Source organism: Electrona antarctica (assembly GCF_951216825.1).
Source record: "Electrona antarctica genome assembly, chromosome: 19".
In the NCBI taxonomy this organism is placed as follows: domain Eukaryota; kingdom Metazoa; phylum Chordata; class Actinopteri; order Myctophiformes; family Myctophidae; genus Electrona; species Electrona antarctica.
Genome location: NC_136800.1, coordinates 37,907,264 through 37,927,402, shown reverse-complemented (window position 1 = coordinate 37,927,402; position 20,139 = coordinate 37,907,264).

The following is a 20,139-nucleotide window of genomic DNA, read 5'->3' as shown; positions in this document are numbered from 1 at the left end:
ATAAGGTATAACTAATTGTTTAGTGCTAATCTAGTGCAGCGATTCCCTACTTGTGGGACGTGAAAAATAGCATCGCAAACTGCCTCCCCCTGGCCAGCTAGGGCGCCTGATGGAGGGGAAAGGAACTGGTTGGAATTCCTTCCACGCGCTACGTCCAACCAGGGAAACTCCCCCCTGTCAGGTGTAAAGGAGCAACTTGGACACTCAGGCATGAAGGAAGCTTGAGTTCAAGTCCGTTGCTCTCCCCATGTCCCCCATATATGGGGACTAGGTTGGCGGAGGGTGTGTAGAGCCCAGGATCACATTAGATAATTGACACAGGGGTGAAAAATGGGTTACAAAATCGTGGGATAAAAATTATAAGAAAAAAGAAAAGAAAAATAGCATCGCATTTTGTCTCAATGTTGGTTCCATCCAAGCTGGAACGATTGATTGATCATTAAAATTACCACTTAACGGCATGATGGGTGGCCCACGAATGCTTTTGGAATTTCAAATTGGGCCCTGATTCAGAAACAGTTGGGAATCGCTGATCTAGTGCGACATCTAGTGGCTGTATGTTGTCCATTCTCCATAGCATCTAAAATGAGCTAAAACTAATATGAAAACCATACTTTTTCTACTTTATAACATATTTCAATCATTATTAGTAATTTTAGTTAGTTTATTGTAATTTATTTCTGTCATTATCTTCTTTTCTATCAATTACTCAACCCATGAAGCCTTGAATACATGGAGATTCTTTTGTTTTGGTTCCTAAGCCAATAATTTGATGACCAGCGTAGGAAACTCAATGGAGAGAGTAGACTCCTACCAGAGATAAGTCATACATTTGACATATACAAAAAAATCTCCATGAATTCAAGGCTCCATGGGGTGAGTAATCAATAGAAATAGTCATTGTGGGGTGAACTATCCTTTTAAAGTTAATGGATTGGATAGGTACTTGGTAATGGCAGGCACTTACCCTTGAGTAGTACATTGACCATATGCGTCTGGACATACTTTGAGCATCTATGATGTATGGCTGCATACTTTGGCAAGGTTTCAGCCTGATGCAACAGCCAAAAGGCCAGACAATATAAGTGATAAAGGTACTTCCTTGACCTACTGGCAGTGTGCACAACAGCACAATACATTTGACGGTGATTGGTGCTGTGGTTCGTACAGTTCGACAGTAGGGCTTTAAGCAACTAGTCGACTATTCAACTAGTCGACTAGTAAATCCACTAGTTGACCTCGTTGGTACTAGTTGGCTAGTTGATAAGGGAAAAAAAGGTTCTTTTTGGAGGAGGGGGGGGGGGGGGTCCTCCTGTTTTTGTAGGCCTCAGGGGGGGGGGGGGGGGGGGGTCCGCCTGTTTTTGTAGGCCTCAAGATCAGCTAGATTATAGTTATAGTCACCAATGTTTTTAAATGTACAAATATGATTTATTTTATTATTATTTATTTTACACATAATATGTAGGCCTAGTTAAACAACTAGTCGACCAGTTTCTCCCCTCTGAGATACATAAAGGACGATATACATTATATTCATCTATTTCTCAAATTGTCCTCGTATTTTTGAGTACAGGAAAACTTTTGTCAGGTTTTTCAGGTTTTCCAGGATGGATTCAATCGCTACTGTGGACTCCTGCATCCAAGGAAAGCCCCAGCAGGTAATACTTTCACTAGTATCTAAAACAGAGGATGTAACACAACTAGAGATGCATTCTAATTCTAATGACAGTGGAGGTTTATCAGGTCATCTGCTTTTTAACCATCACAGGCATTGGCCTCAGGTGACACCAATGACCCGGAGAGTTCCGACGCCGCCATCACCGAAATAATTGGCTTTAGTGACGAAGAGAACGTCTCGTCTGATGAAGGAAACGACTCGCCCGACGAAGGAATTGACTCCTCCGATGAAGGAGGAGGTGGAGAGGGAACGCCGGATCACAGTTCAGACAGTGACTGGACGCCTGATGAAACGGTCGGCAGCGAGAACGAAGAGAAAGAAAACGACTCTTCGGTTGAAGGAGGAGGAGGAAAGAGGCTGGGGGACGAGGGCGAGCACAGCTCAGACTGGGATGGGGGTCCGCTGGAGCACCGCAGTATAAACAGCACCTCAGTGAGAGAAGGACGATCACCACAACAGGTAGGCCGTTTTTTCCCTTTGCGTGACGTGATCTGGTGTGGTTGTCTTTTGGGTTGGATCTTTGATAATCACAAATCATAATCAATTGTATCAAGTTGTGTCAGTTTTACTATTCCCCAACATCTATGAATCATCAAAGATTTGAAATAACTTTATTACACGGCTTGGTTGAATGCTTGATTCTGATTGGTCAATCGCTGAATTCAGTGGTGTGTTATTTCTTGATAATGACTGCTCCGCTCTATAACAGACCGCTGTCTAATCAAAGCCTCAGAGCACCTGCTGGTTGCTGCGCTGCTTGCATTTTATGCCGTATACAACATGACAGCCATGTAAACAAACACACAGTCATTTACAGCTAAACATTGCTCTCAACTTCTCAAGAATGTTCTTGAAAACATTTGAAGCGAGAAATAGACGATACAGTACCAGAAAACCTTAACGCTGTTCTTTTGCACTAGGTTAGCTGCAGTTCAGAATGGGTTCATTTTACAGAGCGTCTTCAGTGGTGTTGATTCTTTAAAGTTCTTCCTTAAAGTTCATATTCCAAGATGTTCCATGGACATTAAAAAAAGAAAACGGTTTCCATTTTGATTCTTGGGGTCACTATTCGATTTAAAATCGATGGTCAATACGAAATGATTCTGGATTAAAAATGCTTCCCAATCAATTCAACCTACAGTAGGGCAGCCAACCGGGTGCAAGCTATATGGGATTTGGATAAGTCAAAGAGTCACTCCTGTCTGACCATCAGCTGCAAACATGTACAAAACAGTTCACGTACAAAACAGTTTTCCAGCAAAGCTCGTATTCAACGTCAGTTTTTTGAACAGGGCACCCTCATAAAATTATCCCAGGTGGATTTTCACCTGTATAAATGTTAATACAAATAAAATATATCGTTGGCAGCTCATTAGGCTATCGGCTTCCTGCTCCACTTAACAGCCAGCGACTGTCTGACAGGCTCCTAGTAGCCACCCACCACGCTGCCTATTGTGCAACAATTCTGTACTTTAATGCACATTGTGTAATATTCTGCACCGTGCATACTATACTGCAAACGGCCCAGAGTCCAGTGGAAAATTCTCCTGGGGACGAGGGGGGTCTCTTACGCATGGAACCCAATAAGAAGCCGTCCGCAAACTCCCTCACGCTTTATTGCACGCAACTGTTCTCGCCAATCCCGACCATACAGGGAGGTCTGGTCAAACTATATAGATTGTATTTCTTTGAGAATACGCATGTGGGCACCCTTTTTCCGCCAGAGTGATTTTTTTTACTCCCACGTGAACAAGCAGAGCGCCTGTGAACGGCCAGTGAGAACGGCTGCTTAGGCACTGCACTTTATATGATAAAATGTGAATTCCATTGGTATATTGTAGGGTGGATGCACAATGCACATATGCACTTTATTCAAGTGGGATGTTTGCTTGATGTCACCAGAATTTGGAAAATGCATTGATTGCATATTATTTTAGAGAGAGCTCATGACGTTTTGTAGTGTATTGATATTTGTCTGTATAGTTGTGTATTGCTTTTGTGTATACAGTATGTATTGCTTTTGTGTTGTTTTGTCATGTGTTTCTTTTGTTGTTGAGGACCGCAATGGCAATCATGATGGCTGACTATTATGTCGGAAAGCAGCTCTGTGCTCTTGTAGTATCACTAAAATAAAATCAATCAATCAATGCATTCATTAACTATGGAGTGGGAGAGAAGCTCTCTCCCAAGATGCTTGTGCGTCCTCCGCTTTCCCATTGGAAGTGTACCACAGATACCGTATGCAGATGTGGGAATAGGGCCTTTCATTTGTTGTCTGCTTTTTTCCAGGTCGGCTCTCTATCAAACTAGACATGTTGAGATGCTTTGCTAACGCACACGTTACTGATCACCTCTTCTTTATCTTTCCAGACTGTGCCCTGGGGTGACACTCAGAGCTTCAGCAATAGGGATGAGAACTTTGACAAGGGTGGCGCAGTTGGCCGAAAGCTCAGAAAACTCTGTCCCGAATGTGGAATGTTGTTCAAAGATCTGAAGCCTCATACGTGTGAGCACAAAATCAAGCCTTGTTTTTGTAATCTGTGTGGTAAGAGATTTGCCGCTGAGCGTGATCTAAAAAAACACAACAGGATCCATAAGGAAAGCTGGAACTATGTGTGCAGGTTCTGCCTTGCAACCTTCAAAACAAAGCCAGACAAAATTAAACATGAGTGCAGCCATCCGCCGGCATTGAAACCCTATTATTGTTCGGACTGTCCAGAGACGTTCAAGACCTTCCCAGAGCGCCGTGAACACATACAGAAGAGCCACAGAGCAGGTCCCGTCGTTTTCGTTTGTCACACATGCAACAGGAGGTTTGATTGCAAACATAAAATGCTGAGGCATTCAGTCGTGCACACGGGAGAAAAGCAGTATGTATGTACGGTTTGTCAACGTTCGTTCAACCAGTCAGGCCACCTCAGATCCCACATGCGTGTCCACACAGGAGAAAGACCCTATCAATGTCAGCACTGTGATAAGAGCTTTAATCACAATGTTAGCCTGAAGAGTCACATCAAGCGTTACCATGGACAAGTCCCTGACCCAGGGATGGAAGTGCAAACAAAGAAAACAAAGAAGAATGAGTCTACGGCTGAATTAGATGACACGACTGAAATGGAGAACAGTGGCCTTAATGAGGAGGAGGCTGAGCAAAATAATGACACGTGCAACTCTGAGGAGGAGGATGAAGAGCAGGGGGCTACAAAGAAATGGAACAATACGTTCACAGCTAAAGGAAACTCGATGAGTAGGGCAGTGATCACCTCAGATGACCGGTTGAAGAGGAAGTTATGCGACGGTGATGCAAATGAGGAAGGCCAGGGCAACAGTGACTCAGCAGATGAGGTAGAGAAGAGGGCAAGCAAGAAAATGAGAAAGACCACCTGGAGATCTAAAGGAAGACCAAAGAACTCAGAGGGTGAAGAGCATAGCAGTCACTCTGAATTTGACCTTGAGAGTGAAGAGAATAGCAGTGACTCTGATTTTGACCTTGAGAGTGAAGAGCATAGCAGTGACTCTGATTTTAATCCAACAAGGGGGAAACCCAAGAAAATAGGCGAGGCTCAAACCTGTAAGGACATAGGGAGACGCAGAGGAAGGTCAAAGAACAATCCATTACTCTGACTTTTAAATGACTTGGAGCTGTTGCTGAATAATGGCAGATTTTATGAAGAGGTTTGTCTTCTCTGGCTGAGTATTGTTAAAAATAGAAGGGTCAAAGGAGTTAAGACTGTTGAGATCTGAGATCTACTTAATTCTGAACATGGTTAAAAAACAGGAGAAGGAGGAAGGTAGGTGTTTTATAAATTGGATGTTTTATAAGTTATTTTTTGATATCCTTGCGTCCCCACAGATTGAGTAACGGTGTGTAAATGTGTTTATTTTAGAATCAATGAATATTTTGAACATATTGGGCCCCCACCTTGGTAGCCACACATAGACAGATAGATAGACAAAAAATAAGGGGTAGCCACAGAAACATCTCTGCTTTTGCATGTGACAGACAAGACTGCACTTTTGATTTCATTAAAATTATTCCTCCTAAAAGATACCATTCCCTGGCCCTGTATATCAAATATAATATGCCTTTTGTATTCTTTCTGTATATCAGCAAAATGTCGATTTATTTTTTTAGATATTGAGGAAAATAAGATCCTCAGATAAAATAAAAAAAAACACCGCTTATCAACTAACCGGTTAATCGATCAGGTTATCAATTAATAGATTATTTGCATCCTTAACTCAAACACGTCCATATTATCCATGTTACCAAACAATCCTAGACACATTTTGTTACAGTTACTCAAGATAGAACTAAGAGACTATTTTTCTCCATCCCAAATGCTCATATGCACATTATGGCAAAGCTTTTTATCCTGCCGGAATTAGGGGTTTTCGTGAGTAAAGAAAGGCTTGCAACTCTTAAATTCTCTCAATTTGTTTTGTCTTTGATCAAAAAGTAGGATGCTTCCCGCTTACCGGTATGTTTATCCTTGCTCTGTACACAGGCGCATAACCTGTTTGAAAGTCTATCATGTCTTTGCTTCAAAGCTATGGAAAACCTATTCAGCTTTTTCTTTTCTGGGAAAGTGTCTTCTGGAAAGCCAGGAGCTAAATAATAGATTAGACATGCCACTAAACTGTACATCTATTTTAACCCATTCTGGGCGGGGACCCCTTTTGGTGTTTTAAAGCATTATGTTATACTTTAGCTATTGAAAAATAGCAGATCTACAAGCTCATAGCGCGCCACCGAGTGGCGCGCTACGAGCTTGTAGGTCTGCTATTTTTGAAAAATCGTGAAAATGCGGCACAGATCTTCGAATATATATTCTTTCAGGAGACTTTTTTTTTTGTGATTGGAAAAACTCATTTTCTGTACTGTAGTGGGATTGGAGGTACATGCAATGATATATTCTTGAGTGACAAATGAGGACCAGGTTTCTTTCTTTCTCTTCTTTTATATCTTGAGAAGCCTCTTAAGTACTTAAAGATGGAGTGCCATGATTATTTCCACCCTTAAACATGATCATCGGGTATTATTATATTAGAAGGAATCATGTTTTCAAAATAGTATACAGTATTTGTTAAAATTTAGTTTTTATGTGAATATGCCCACCAGTTCATTAAGTATATGCCTGGTGGGTGGGTGGTGGCCTGTTGTTGTATGATAAAGGGGGAGCGGTTAGGGGAGGAGATGATATTGTGATGTCACTATATCATTCATTGTTTTTTTTTCATTGGTTTGACTGCCAAGGTTTCAGCCTCCAGGAAGAAACCCTAAAAACAAAGGGAAGACATCATTGCCTCATAAACACATGAAAGAATGGAAAAAATCACGGCACTCCATCTTTAAAATGGAGTTTGAAGTTACAATTGGTTTGTATAGGATTTTTTAATGAAATCTGTCTTCTGCTTGTCTAGTAAAACAACATTTGGTCACAGGGTGTTAAACATTGTGAACAATGGACTGATACCGTATTCTGATAAATACATGCATTTTGTTTTAACAGAACAAGGGAATGAATACATATTTTCTTACAGCATTAATTAATTTAAAAGTCTATCCTTTAATATCTCTAGTATTTGTATGTCAGCATCTTATGCACCTCAGCCCTTTTTATTTTATTGACAGCTAGGGCTTAATTGTCACTGTTCAAGCAGATCAGTTTGTGCCAGTTTAGAACTCGCAGTAAAAAAAAATCAGGAATAGTCTAATGTTTTACGTAGTGGATTCATACATGAATCTATAATTCTGATATTGTTTTGTACACTGTAATAAATTAACACCCTCAAGTTGGTTTTCTGGGTCTTTGAGCCAAAGGCCCTGACTTGCAAATTAATTATACGTTTTGTATAGTTTATGGATTCTGTCATTTAATGATTTAGTGTGAGATGCTGAGCTGCGAGACTATCCAACATACATATTTAGTCGTCAGCTGTTAACTATTGTAGACAAAGTGAAAACATACAATGAGAGAAAAGTGTCTGTTTTAATAGGTAAAAAGATGACGGGATAAATGTCCTCATGGCTGTAACTGAAGGCATAACCAGAGCATGGCATCCCTTAACCACATGAACCATAGCTTCCCTTAGTTCATTGAGACCTGGAACGCATCCATGTCACGTTAGCGTTTAACCACATTAACCATTAATTCCCCATCTGTGGTGAACCTTATGATCTCCATATCTAGATCAGTGGTTCCCAAAATGGGGGTCTCGGTTTGGGAAATCGAAGTCAATGTGACCAATATCCCTGTAAAACCAACTCAATCCCTTATTTGGTGACGTAGCTGTCCTTGCTAATGATGAACACTAGGTGTCATCCTTGTGTCACAAACGGATAACTTGCCATTATTGAAGTCGAGTCATTTGATGCTGTAAACTGTAGGCTACATTTATGCACTAGAACTCAGCCTCTCATTGTCATCAATCATCACGTCACCTTGAACTAATAAGTCATTTTTTTGAGGAAAATATTGTTTTGGCCTCCTAAGTCAGCTCCTCGTGACACTGGCCACCTCTTAAAGTAGGTAGGATAAGTAAAATCGTCCTAATTGAAAAGGATCATGCTGATCCCGCCCCTTTTAGTAAAATTAGTAATTTAGGCCAAAATAGACATAAGACATGGTTTTGTGATGTAGTCAAACTCACAAATGTAGGTTTAATCCTATTTCATTCAATTTAAGAAGGCAATGTTGTTGATAAGACAACACCATCCTGTTTTGTAACTCTTAATAATAATTGCCTCTTTGATTCCTTAGACATGAGACTACCCTGAGTACCCTCCAATTACCATGGTAACAGTCTTCACTGCTGTATTACCGCCATCTGTCCTTTATGAACTTTCGAGTGAATCTGAGGTTACCGCTTCACACACACACACACACACACACACACACACGTGCGTGTCAGGCTGTCGTGCACACACTGCAGGGACACCTCTTACCCTCGCATAATTTTTTCCCCTCTTATGGCTTAATTCATCCTATCAGCCAATCTCTTGCCGTGGCTCTCTGTCTCACCTAAAACACTCCCTCTCTCCATCCTTTCATTACTGTATATCAGGGGTGCCCACACATTTATGACGTGCGATCTACTTTCAAAATGACCAGCTCAACAAGATCTACTGAAAAAATAAGTGTACCATTGCTGAAAATAGTTTAAATATGTAATGTACCTGGGGGGCTTTGGAATAGGGAGGGGGGAGAAATTATGACAGGCAGTTTCTGCTGTCAAAATATGTCCCCCCCCATATTTAACTTAAACGCCCAATGCATTCTCAATGGCAATAGCACAAACTTTGGCATGCTACTAGTCCTACATACTTACACCTAGAAACCCCATTCAAACCTATTTAGGTTCATCTTACGGTGGACGTTTGCCTGAAAATAAATCTTTGAAATGTTTCATAGTTTTAGAAATATAGTGCTTTCAAATTTGAGAAATTCACAATGGGGCTCAATGGCAGATATTGGCACGTCAAAAAAGCACTTTCACCTAGAAACTCCATTCACACTTTTTATAATTCAGCTTACTGTGGAGACACATGCTGGAACTTTTTACTTTGAAATGATTTGTAGTTTCGGAGTTATTTAACTTAAACGCCCAATGCATTCTATATCGTCTGTCAACTTTGTCAAGTGAAAACCCCATATTTCCAAAACAGTTCCTTTAAGATTTACTTTAAATACAAGTTAAAATATCCAATCTAGAAGCTCAGTGTTTGTGTGACATCCTGTATAATGAACAAAGATTGCACAAAGATACAAGGTTTCTGCCAGACAGCAACACTATAGGCCTGCAGTAGATGTCCACTTCTCACAGATTTTAAACCCACAGATCTTAATATAATTGGTCCTTACGAATGCCCATACTCAATACGGTTTTCCATTATCAACTGGGAATCCAAGCTAATGGAAACGGCAGGCGTTCACTTCCTGGAAAGTGAGCAGGCTACAATAGAAGCCATTGTTCTCAATGCCACTGGTATAGGCAGGTGTCTTACGTGCAGTGGCGTGCACAGACATTTAGAGGGGCAGGTGCTCAAGTTAAAAAAGGGCACCTTGTGCAGCGCGTGGAACCGGCCGGTTGCCTTAATCTATTTTGGGCGGGAACCCTTTTTGGTGTTTGCATTATGTTATGCTTTAGCTATTGAAAAATAGCAGATCTACAAGCTCATAGCGCGCCACCGAGTGGCGCGCTACGAGCTTGTAGGTCTGCTATTTTTGAAAAATCCAAAAAAAAAAAGAAGAAAAAAAGTATTATTTTTTTTTTCTCAAAAGGGCACATTGCCAAAAGGGCAGGGGGTGCTCTAGCACCCCCTAGTGTCTATCTGTGCACGCCACTGCTTACGTGTCCACAGACACTGTAGACAATGGTACAATATAATAATGAGCATTAGTGACGACTCGGTGACGACCAATTATATGAAGATACAGACAGTAGGTTGAACATAAACACGTTGAAAATCATTTTCTTTTCAAGCCATGTGAGAGGGTCATATTCTATCACCTGTAAACATGGTAACATTTTACTTGTTCTCTAGCGGAGACGATAACAAAAATAGGCCATTGCATGCGGAATATGCTTACTAGATATAAAGTGTACTTATATGGCTAAACGCTAATGTGAACCAGTAGCTGCTTTCAGAAGTACAGTATGTGTGATAATGGAGGCAAAGTACACTGATAACATTAACCACTCAAGACTGGAGACAGTAGTACAGATGGTACCATGTATTGAGGCAAAATAAATAAAAAGAACATCAATACAATATGACAATATAGTTCAACATGTATCCCAATCGCAAATCCAAGGTTCAATCCGTCCCAACCCTCCTATCCTGGCAAAGTCAGAGATATGGGGTGAAGTGGTGTATAGCTGCAGTTTTGGCCTACACGCCCTGGCAGGACAAGATCATTGGTTCCAAACTTTTCAGGTCGAGACCCATGAGATTAGACGTTTGCCTGGGACCCAAACAAGCGCACAACATCACAATGTCACGCCGCAATCTTGTAGATCAGCAATTTTCAATGCTTCTTAATTATTTATGTAAATGGTAGGATTTGTTAGTTTTACAATGTCTACATTTCGTTAGAAAATGGGATTTTACTCAAAGTCGTGTCCCATACAAATTGGTCCGTGACCTACAAATGGTAACCTGGCTAGCAGTGGCTACACAAATAGGTCCTGACTCACTGTTTAAGAAACAGTGCTGTGGATCATTCGAGTCACTCTGGGTTGTGGTTAGCTCTCCATCATGCTAATCATCATTCATGGCATGGAGAAAATAATGGCGTGTATAGCCTGACACTGTTTTCTACTAGGGGGTGGCTGGTAAGTGATTGCTAATTGCAGTCACTGGTGTCGGTGGCTGTTGATTGCTGTTACTGGAATCCCCACCCACAGGAATACACACCAATACATTTACAACATTAACACAGAAATCTGGGTTACCTCTGCTTTTCACTCTGTTTTCTAAGATTTTAATGAATATCTTTAGGACTCTTGGATTCCCGAACACTGTTCTGAACTTCATTATTTCCTACAGTTCCCTGAGACCTTAATTGTGTTGCGGTACTCCCCAGTGGAGTGCCCAATGATTTGTTTTAAGGCTCTTCTTTACTTTGCCTTTTTTGCAGAACCACTATAAGCTTTATTATAAGTCTAATATCAAAACACAGAGGTCACTGTTAATTCTCAATTTCAGCCTAAACCAAATTTAGAATTCTGGCAACTGATGAACTTTATATTTCTGTGCATTCCATACATTTCATAGGGCTAGACCACACATGTCATGGACAAATGACCATCTTTTTTTTTTCTCTCTCTTTTTGTAACCCTTTTTTTCAGTGTCAATTGTCTATAGTGTAATCCTGGGCCACATTTTGTGGAGGAATGCCATCCAGTTTGTTTGAGTATAATATAGCCTACTGAGCAACACAGTCATACGGTTGATACAGCCCTAGACTGGCTTTTGACTTGGCTGCTATCTGCTCCATGGATGATTTGAGAGGTCAAGGGGACAGTTTGGTTTGGTGCCATTGTGATGTGTCCCGTAGGCCCAGCACAGTGCTCCACGTAGCATACATGCTGATTAAGTGAGCAAGTCAGACTGCCCTGATTTTTCTCCTCGATGTTAATGCTTAATTTATGGATCAACACAGCACAAGCTCACACGTCAGTGAGCATCCTGAAGTTACCCTAGGACCCACCCACTTCAGACATCAGCAACATTATGAAAATCACATCACATAATTACAATTGTTGTTCAGGTGAAATTCTCCCAACGTTAGTGTTCTAGGATTAAAGTGGTTTAATTTGTCATTTAAGTGGTTTTGTCATTTTGCAAATCTTTCAATGAGGTTGACCGAAGTCGTTCAAGGCTCTATACTAGTGTATTGTCTGTTTTAGCTTTACATTAAATATCTTAGATGATAATAGCTGATTGACGAGCTCACAGCGTGTTACGGATGCTGGGGTTTAAGTGGTTAAATGTCATTCTCCCAGGCCATATTGATCCCTGCCTTCAAGATGACGTTTTTGAGTCGTGATCAAACTCTTCCATCTGCCAGTGGATAATGTAAATAGCTCTGATACAATTACTTAAATTCTTAAATGTGATCTCTCAGGTTATGGTAGATGCAATTGATCAGATCTTGATTGAAAAGCATAAAGCTAAAAGCTCAAAAGCAATTAAATCATTTATATTATAATTATGCTGCAAACTCATGATTCATTATACCAGTCTACTCTATACCTTCTAGCTTAGGTGTTTGTCATCATTCTCTTAATTACCGTAACACTTCTAAATCCAGGGGCCCTTCTAGGCTCAGGGAACTTCATTCTTTTGATAGTGTTGAACCTTCACAGCTCTCTAAAGTATTTTCCCTGTGTGAAATAAATGGGTCACTCCAGGTTTCCAGTGTATCTGTAGTATCTTTCTAGACAGCGTAGTAGTTGACTGATGAAATGTGGTGAAAAACAAAGCACAAGGGTAGAGTCAAGCAGAATGTTGCACTTGAAACCTCAAACGATTTAGCCCGTGACCCAAAAGAGACCAAAACTAGTGAAAACAGCAGATCTACAAGCTTGTAGATTACCTATTTCCACTACTACTAAAATGTATAAAATATTTAATACGTGTTTTTTTACTAGGGCAAAATCTTTTGAATTATTTATTATTATTTTTTGTAGGAAAAGAAAATGCGATTTTTACTCTAGTCGTGACTTGTGACTCATAAAAATTGGTCCGTGACCCACAAATGGGTCCCGACCCACTGTTTGGGAAACAGTGCACTATGGTGTCTGTACTCTGTAGCCCGTCTGTTGAGGTTCAAATTAATACAGATCACAGATTTCACACAGGAGCTGGAGATGCCCCCCCCCCTCCAAACGCCATTTAAATATCCTATCCCTTTAATAAAATTGGCTAATGGGAGAGCCAGCCGGCCAGCTCCATATATGGACACAAAAGGGAATATACTGATGACATCAGCGATCTCCATATGGGTATGAAAGGGACAAGAACTCAGATAGAGAGCCACAGAAGTGACTACAGTGCCCATATAGAGCGTCGCAGTCCCGCCCCCTCGAGAGACCCGGAAAATAAATCCCCGTTAATTTTTCTCATAGACTTTTCAGAAAGTATTTATTTAAAGACGTTTACGCCGCGGACAAAGCCAACTCTTGTCGTGACAAATCATGACAATAAACACAATGTTTTGGGCCAAACAAAGAATTAGAAAGTAGAAAAAAAACGTCAGGTTACAACACTTTTTTTTGTTGTTTTTCTTCTTTGTAATTATTAGTTTGGTCCAAAATATTGTGTTTGTTGTCATGATTTGTCACGACTCGAGTTGGCTTCGTACAACGCTTAAAAGGTCTTTAAATATATATATATAATACTTTATGAAATGTCTATGGGAAAAATTTAATTATTTTAATTATGAATGAGTGACTGACTGTGATATACTGAGACAGATATTGAACTGAAAGCAAAATCATGCTTGAGCTGGCATCTGTCCCTATCTCTGTTTCTCTAGTATGACACCTTCATATTAAGCTCTAATACTGTCAATTAATTTGCCTTCACGAGGATTAATTCATTTAATGCAATTTAAGTGAGTACTTGGAACATCTCTTTTGACATGGATCATAGCTGGCTCAGCTGCTTCCATTATATTCATTGTGTGTGTGTGTGTGTGCGTGCGTGCGGGCGTGCGTGTGTCCATAGATCTGTTCATGAGTGTGCGCATGTGACAGTGACACTGTCATTTCTTTTTTTCTTCATTTTTTCCTTCCTTCGTTTTTTTCTTCTTTTTTCGCTTGTTTACCAATTACTTTTTGTCATTTCAGTAGAAGCATTATGCATCTGGGCTCCGTACAGTACATCAACATGGATGAAAGCAGCAGACCCTCGGCTGAAATAATCCAAAGTAATTTGACATGTGAATTTCCAATTTGGTGGATTCAAAATGAACTTGATGTTCATTTCAAACCCACAGACTAGACGGCAAGCTGATGGCAGCACTTTGATCTCTAAAAGAAGCTCTATCCGTCCTATCCCGTCTCCATCTCCATGTCTCGCTCCTATTCTCTGAATCTCTGCAAGCTATATAATGATGCATTCACTGCAATCTTCCAACCGGCCCTGTCATTGTCTTTCATCGATTTTCAAAGAGTCACGGCTCCCGTTGACTTTCTGGGGGAAGACGGAGAGCTGCCATTGTCATCACTCACGCTGCCTTTGTACTCCGGTTATTTGATGTGCCATCAGCCCCTCCGTCGCTCTCCTCTTCTCTTCATTTCTCTTTCACTTACAGTCCCACTATCTCCCTCTCTGTCTCTCTCACTCTCTCTCTGTGGAATGACTCCCATCAATAGCACAGCCACTTGTCTCCCCTCCTTTCCTCTCTAAATCACCCTGAGCTGACTGGCAAACAAACCATTCCTCTCTCTGTCTCTGCATGTCATAGTGTGACGGCATCATATCACAACAGCCGGGGCTGAGCTACCTATCAACAATGTCAACGCGTTTCCTCCGTGACCTGGAAGACCAAATAAGTCTAAAGCCAGATTCATCCTTTGTTGTACAATGGTGGTCAAAAATAGACTATCTACAAGCTCCGCGACACATTGTGAACTTATAGGGCCAGAGCGTAGGGAGGAGTTTCGCTCAGAACGGGTTATTCTGGTTGCCATTTTCCTGCCTACCAGTAGGCTAGTAGGCTATAGCTGTATGCTGCTAGGCTACATTTTCCAGCCTCACTGTGGAGACATATACCATTGTAGATGGATAAAATAATTAAATAAAGTAAACACTGTATGGTTTGGCTGTCAGGTGACAAAATAACATACCCTAACTTGTCCATTCCACCGCGGGCTGTCAGAATTAAGCTTCCATTGTACCCTTGCAGTGCGTTGACTGTCGGAGATATAAAATAATTAAATACACATGTTTGACTGATCACTCTCGTGGTGTTTTCCCCCCCTCTCCCTGGTTCCATAAGGATATGTCCACATGTCTTCTCTCCCTGGTTCCATAAGGATATGTCCACATGTCTTCTCTCCAAAATCCTACCGAACGCGCCACTACGCCCTCCCCCTATGCATTTGCTATTTTTGGCATGTGATACTGTCGTACAATGGGGCACATTTTATTAAGCACAAGTCAGGAGAAAATGGTATATATGGAAAGAAAAATGTGGCCCCTAGCAATTATGTCTTGGTGAGGGCAGAAAGGTGAATGTGCTTTATTCTAAATAGGAAGACAATAATATGATTGTATTGAACAGGATTGACACAGCCTCTTCTGTATTACAGTGGCTGTATACCTAAAGACGTCCCCTTTTGAACAACAGAACGTCATAATGCATGTGAGCAGTTAATTAACTTATATTTGCCTGGGCCTGTGACAAAATGTTTTCCACGGCATCATGTTAATCTGTTCAGGAGTTGTGTGCATTTCTTGTGACAGGCCACGCCCACACCCTGTTTTGGCTAATTGTCGAGAACAGTGGATCCTTCCTTCCTTCAGCCAAGAAGTTAAGAACCAACCTTAGCAGCATGTTTTGTGCAATCCATTTATACAGTAACTGCTTGAGCCTATAGGCCTACAGGCAGGGGAGGAAACCTTAGCTCCTCGGCAGAGCTAGCCACACTTATTACAAAATGATGAATTCAATTCAAAACAGGAGTGACTGGTAATGTGCAGGCCTATTACAGGTTGTGTATTGATGTGTGTATGTCTGTCTGTATGTGTGTGCATGTATGAGTGCGTAAACATAGGTGTGTGTGTGTAGTGTGTACACTACACTATAATTATGTTTAGCCGCCTGTCACTAGAACATATCAATGAATAATAGCCTAATACAAATATATTTAGAATTGATGAGCGTAATATTTAGTCAGTGATTGATTTGTGTGTAGACTGAATGCCTGTCGGTGTGGATTGTAATACTGACACAACTTATCTAGATGCGTGAAGTACACTGCACTTCCTCACTGAGTTTCCTCAGCCCCCCATTCCTGCTCTGTCTCATAGGCATACTGGTTCCCGTTTACTGTTGTACAGAGTAGTGTTTTAGTTTTGAATAGCATCAAAATAATGTGAGCATTCATTGATTTATCAGAATAGGAGAGGTGTTTTGTCCATCTCACTCCTGTATACAGTACACACCTGCAGGATAATGTGAGCAAAAATGGTCCAATATAACGAAAATGTGAAAATGTGTGTACTTTGTGGAATTGATGGAAAAGCTGAAAGGCACGGAAGGCTTCTGAAGGCTTCACAAACAATGTGTGTGAAGAGAATACCAATAGCTCCACAAAGCCACAACTTTGTTTGTGTACTACAAACAAGGCTGCCTTTGTGTATTTGAAGGCAAGTGTATTGGAAATTTTGAACCAAGCCAGATATCTTAATTATTCCTGGCGCAATGTGTGGGTGGTAATAATGGAGGCAGGAGATGTGGAGACTGCAGGCTACAGTTGTGTAGCCGAACGCGAAAGAAAATAAAAGCCTGGGTACTGAGGCTAACGGTTGTATCTCTGGACCTGGACCTTTCTGTTTAGCCCACACGCCCCTCCTGAAAAGTGTTGTTGATTTTGCCAAAGAAGGTTAGAGTTGTGTTCTAAAATATCCCCTTTCCCTTGCAAAAGTAATGCAGCATCCAGGTGCAATGGCACCGCTCTATAGAGTTAGTATGTGGATGAAAAACTTCTATCTCTTCACCGTACAACAGTGTTTCCCTAAAGATAAAATAAATAGATTATAGCAGATCTACAAGCTCACAACGCATTACATAGAGACCTGTTGTGAGCTTGCAGATCGGCTATGTGGTTAATTCATTACATATTAGTGTATATTTGTGTCCCGGGGAAACATCACATTTACCCTTTGAGGCTCAAGCTGAAACGTTTAGTGAATCTCTGCCCTACAACATGTTTCTCATGTGAATGGTTTAGTGAATCTCTGCCCTACAACATGTTTCTCATGTGAATGGTTTAGTGAATCTCTGCCCTACAACATGTTTCTCGTGGTGATCATCGCCATGTCTGAAGATATTTTTGCGTAGTAAGTTTGTGTCCTAGAGTTGCCAGTGTAATACTAATTGTAAATCAACATGCCCCTGTAAAAAAAAGAAAAATCCATACTGTACATATTTAAAAGGTTTCCCTTTTTTACTTTCTTTATGATTTCCTTTTTTTCATAGAAGTGTATTTGTACGTCTTTAAATGTTCTGATGAATTGGAATGGAGGACCCTGATGTATACAAGTCTTAGTGCTTTTTCGTTTTTTTTCCCTCGTAGCAGTTTTTGTATTGAGACCTGTACTTTGGTTTGAACTGTAGTGAGTGGTCCACAGTGGTCGAGCACAGCACTCCTCAGAGCGGACACAGGCAGCTTTTACTGGCCGGCAGGGGGGCTCTAGGGGGGCGGGCTTTAGCCCCTACTTTAAATAGCCAGCCCCCCCATAGTCCCCCCCAGTCACAATTTTCTGGAGCCGTTGCTTGTAGATCTACGTTTTTTGCCTTAAAATGGCGATGGCGCCCGAATGGTGGGTTGTATGGGGACGGCGAGCAGCTGGGCTCCAGTCTGTCCGTCGCCCCCCCGGACGAGGGTTCCATTTCTCTTTTTAGCCCAACATACATTTGGTGATCCTACCATGGCATTTCCTCTAATCTAGGCACCCTGAGGACAGGATTTCTACTTTCACTTGAAAGTGAAAGTAGAAATCCTTGTTAAGTGCATGTGCCTGTAATATGTACTCTGTATGGAGTGTAAAAAAATGCACCCTGTAGGGTCCAAATGGATGAGATACTATTTTACACTTTTAGGACTTAAATTAACACATTTTGCAGACTGTGCACACACATTATGTCAGATGTGAAATCATGTTAGCAGAAGCAGAAAAATTCAAGTATAGTACTTAGTTCATCTCCACATTAGTGTACTTCCAACTCTTTGAGAGCCATGTCGCAGCTCTATACGCCTCACAGACCTTTAACCACTCAGACCCTCTACACTTAAAGGGATAGTTCAGATTTTTTGAACTTAAGTTGTATGAAATACTTGCCATTAATATAGTGGTTGCAACTGTATTCATTGATTGCCCGAGTCCTGTGGTGGGAGTTCTGCTCTGGTTTTGGTGAAATATCAAGTAGTTCCGGTCATTTTGTGGGGGGCACTGGGGGCCATGCAGTAAAAGTAAATTAATCCACAAAACTAACGTAATTTGTATTGTTGACCTATTTCTAAAATATTAGTGCAACTTCCGTTCTTTTTTTACCCCTCTATCACACCGAACTATGTTTTTTGTGTCCATATCACTACGCCCAAAAAATAGTTCCATGTGATAGAGGGGTCAAAGTTGAACGAAAGTTGCGCTAATATTTTAGAAATAGGTCAACAATACAAATTGCGTTCGTTTTGTGGATTAATTTACTTTTACTGCGTGGCCCCAGTGCCCCCCACAAAATGACCGGAACTACTTAATATTGACCAAAACCAGAGCAGAACTCCCACCATGGGACTCGGGCAATCAATTAATACAGTTGCAACCACTATATTAATGGCAAGTATTTCATACAACTTAAGTTAAAAAAATCTGAACTATCCCTTTAAAAAACTGGACATGCGTTGCTTCTATGCTCTTTTTTTTAAAATCTCTACCCCAAATATATTCACTAAAATAGCCAATCTACGCATTGTGCGCTGATTGATCTACGTTTTATGCCAAATATTTAGTATAATGTGCAAGCGGAAAAGTGTTAAATCTCTTTGAGTGGGGTATAATAATAGGTGCCAGGTGTTCTGTATCAAATGTGTCAAGAATGGCTGCTGGTTTCCATGGCATGGCAGAAAGCCAAGCTTTCTCGGGCAGGGTTTGTCTATGCAGCATGTATCTACAGATGGGTGACAAATTAAAGAAAGCTAGAGCCTGAGAATAAATGAGTGGAGAAACATAATTAATGCAGATGCTTCCATACAGGTGTTCTGCATGTTCTGTGGCGTTAAAATGCTGAGCCCAGTTGGACTCAATTTTGGATCAAGATGGCAAAAGACAATTAATGGGGAGCTCATGTCCATTACCGTGGAGACGGGGTGCAACATCCTCCATGGTGCCTCTGGCTTGGCCCATAGACATAAAAAGGTATAGCCTACACCAGGGGTCCTCAACTAGAAATGCTGAAGGTCCACTAATCATTTTTGAAAAAGACTAAGGTCCGGTCCCATGCCACGCAGCGCGGGCCACGCAGCGGCCAGCGGAGAGCGGGGCTCTATATTTTTTAGTACAGTCACACCAAGGCAAGCTTATACAAATCGGATCCCCTCCCAACCAACCACTACTGGTAGTAGTAGTAGTATAGTATGGAAATAAAATGTTTCACAAATATTCCCCTCCAAAAATTCACAGCAATTGAGATTTTTATTTTTTATTTTTTTGCCCAGGGTCCACAGAGAGGTGGTCCGCGGTCCGGTTGTGGACCGCGGTCCGCCTATTGAGGACCCCTGGCCTACACCTCCTTCGGCTCTGGGGTGTCTATCTCGAGGGGAGGCAACATGGAGACAAGCTTTCCTGAGATTCCTCGCGAAGCATAGCGGAAGCTGCGTGCGCGTAACGGAAGGGGACGTTCAGTAGGCCAATCAGGCGCGACTCCCTCTTTCTCAGCGGCATTTGCTTTGGCTGTACACGTTTGTTTCTTCATGCCAATAAAGCTCCTTTGAATTGAATTGATAAGTCCCGGAAAAGACGTGCTGTGATTGGCCAGTAGTGAGTGGCAGTGACGCAGTGTAACTTCCTCCTCACGCTGGAGACACATCGCTCCAATGACCTGCAGCGGCCAATGAGGCGTCTATATATTTTTGAGTGGTGCAACCACTCCCTTACGGAGCTATGTGTGTGGCTGGGTACCTGGCTGGGTGGCTGGGTGGGTCTGAGGCTAGCACGAAAA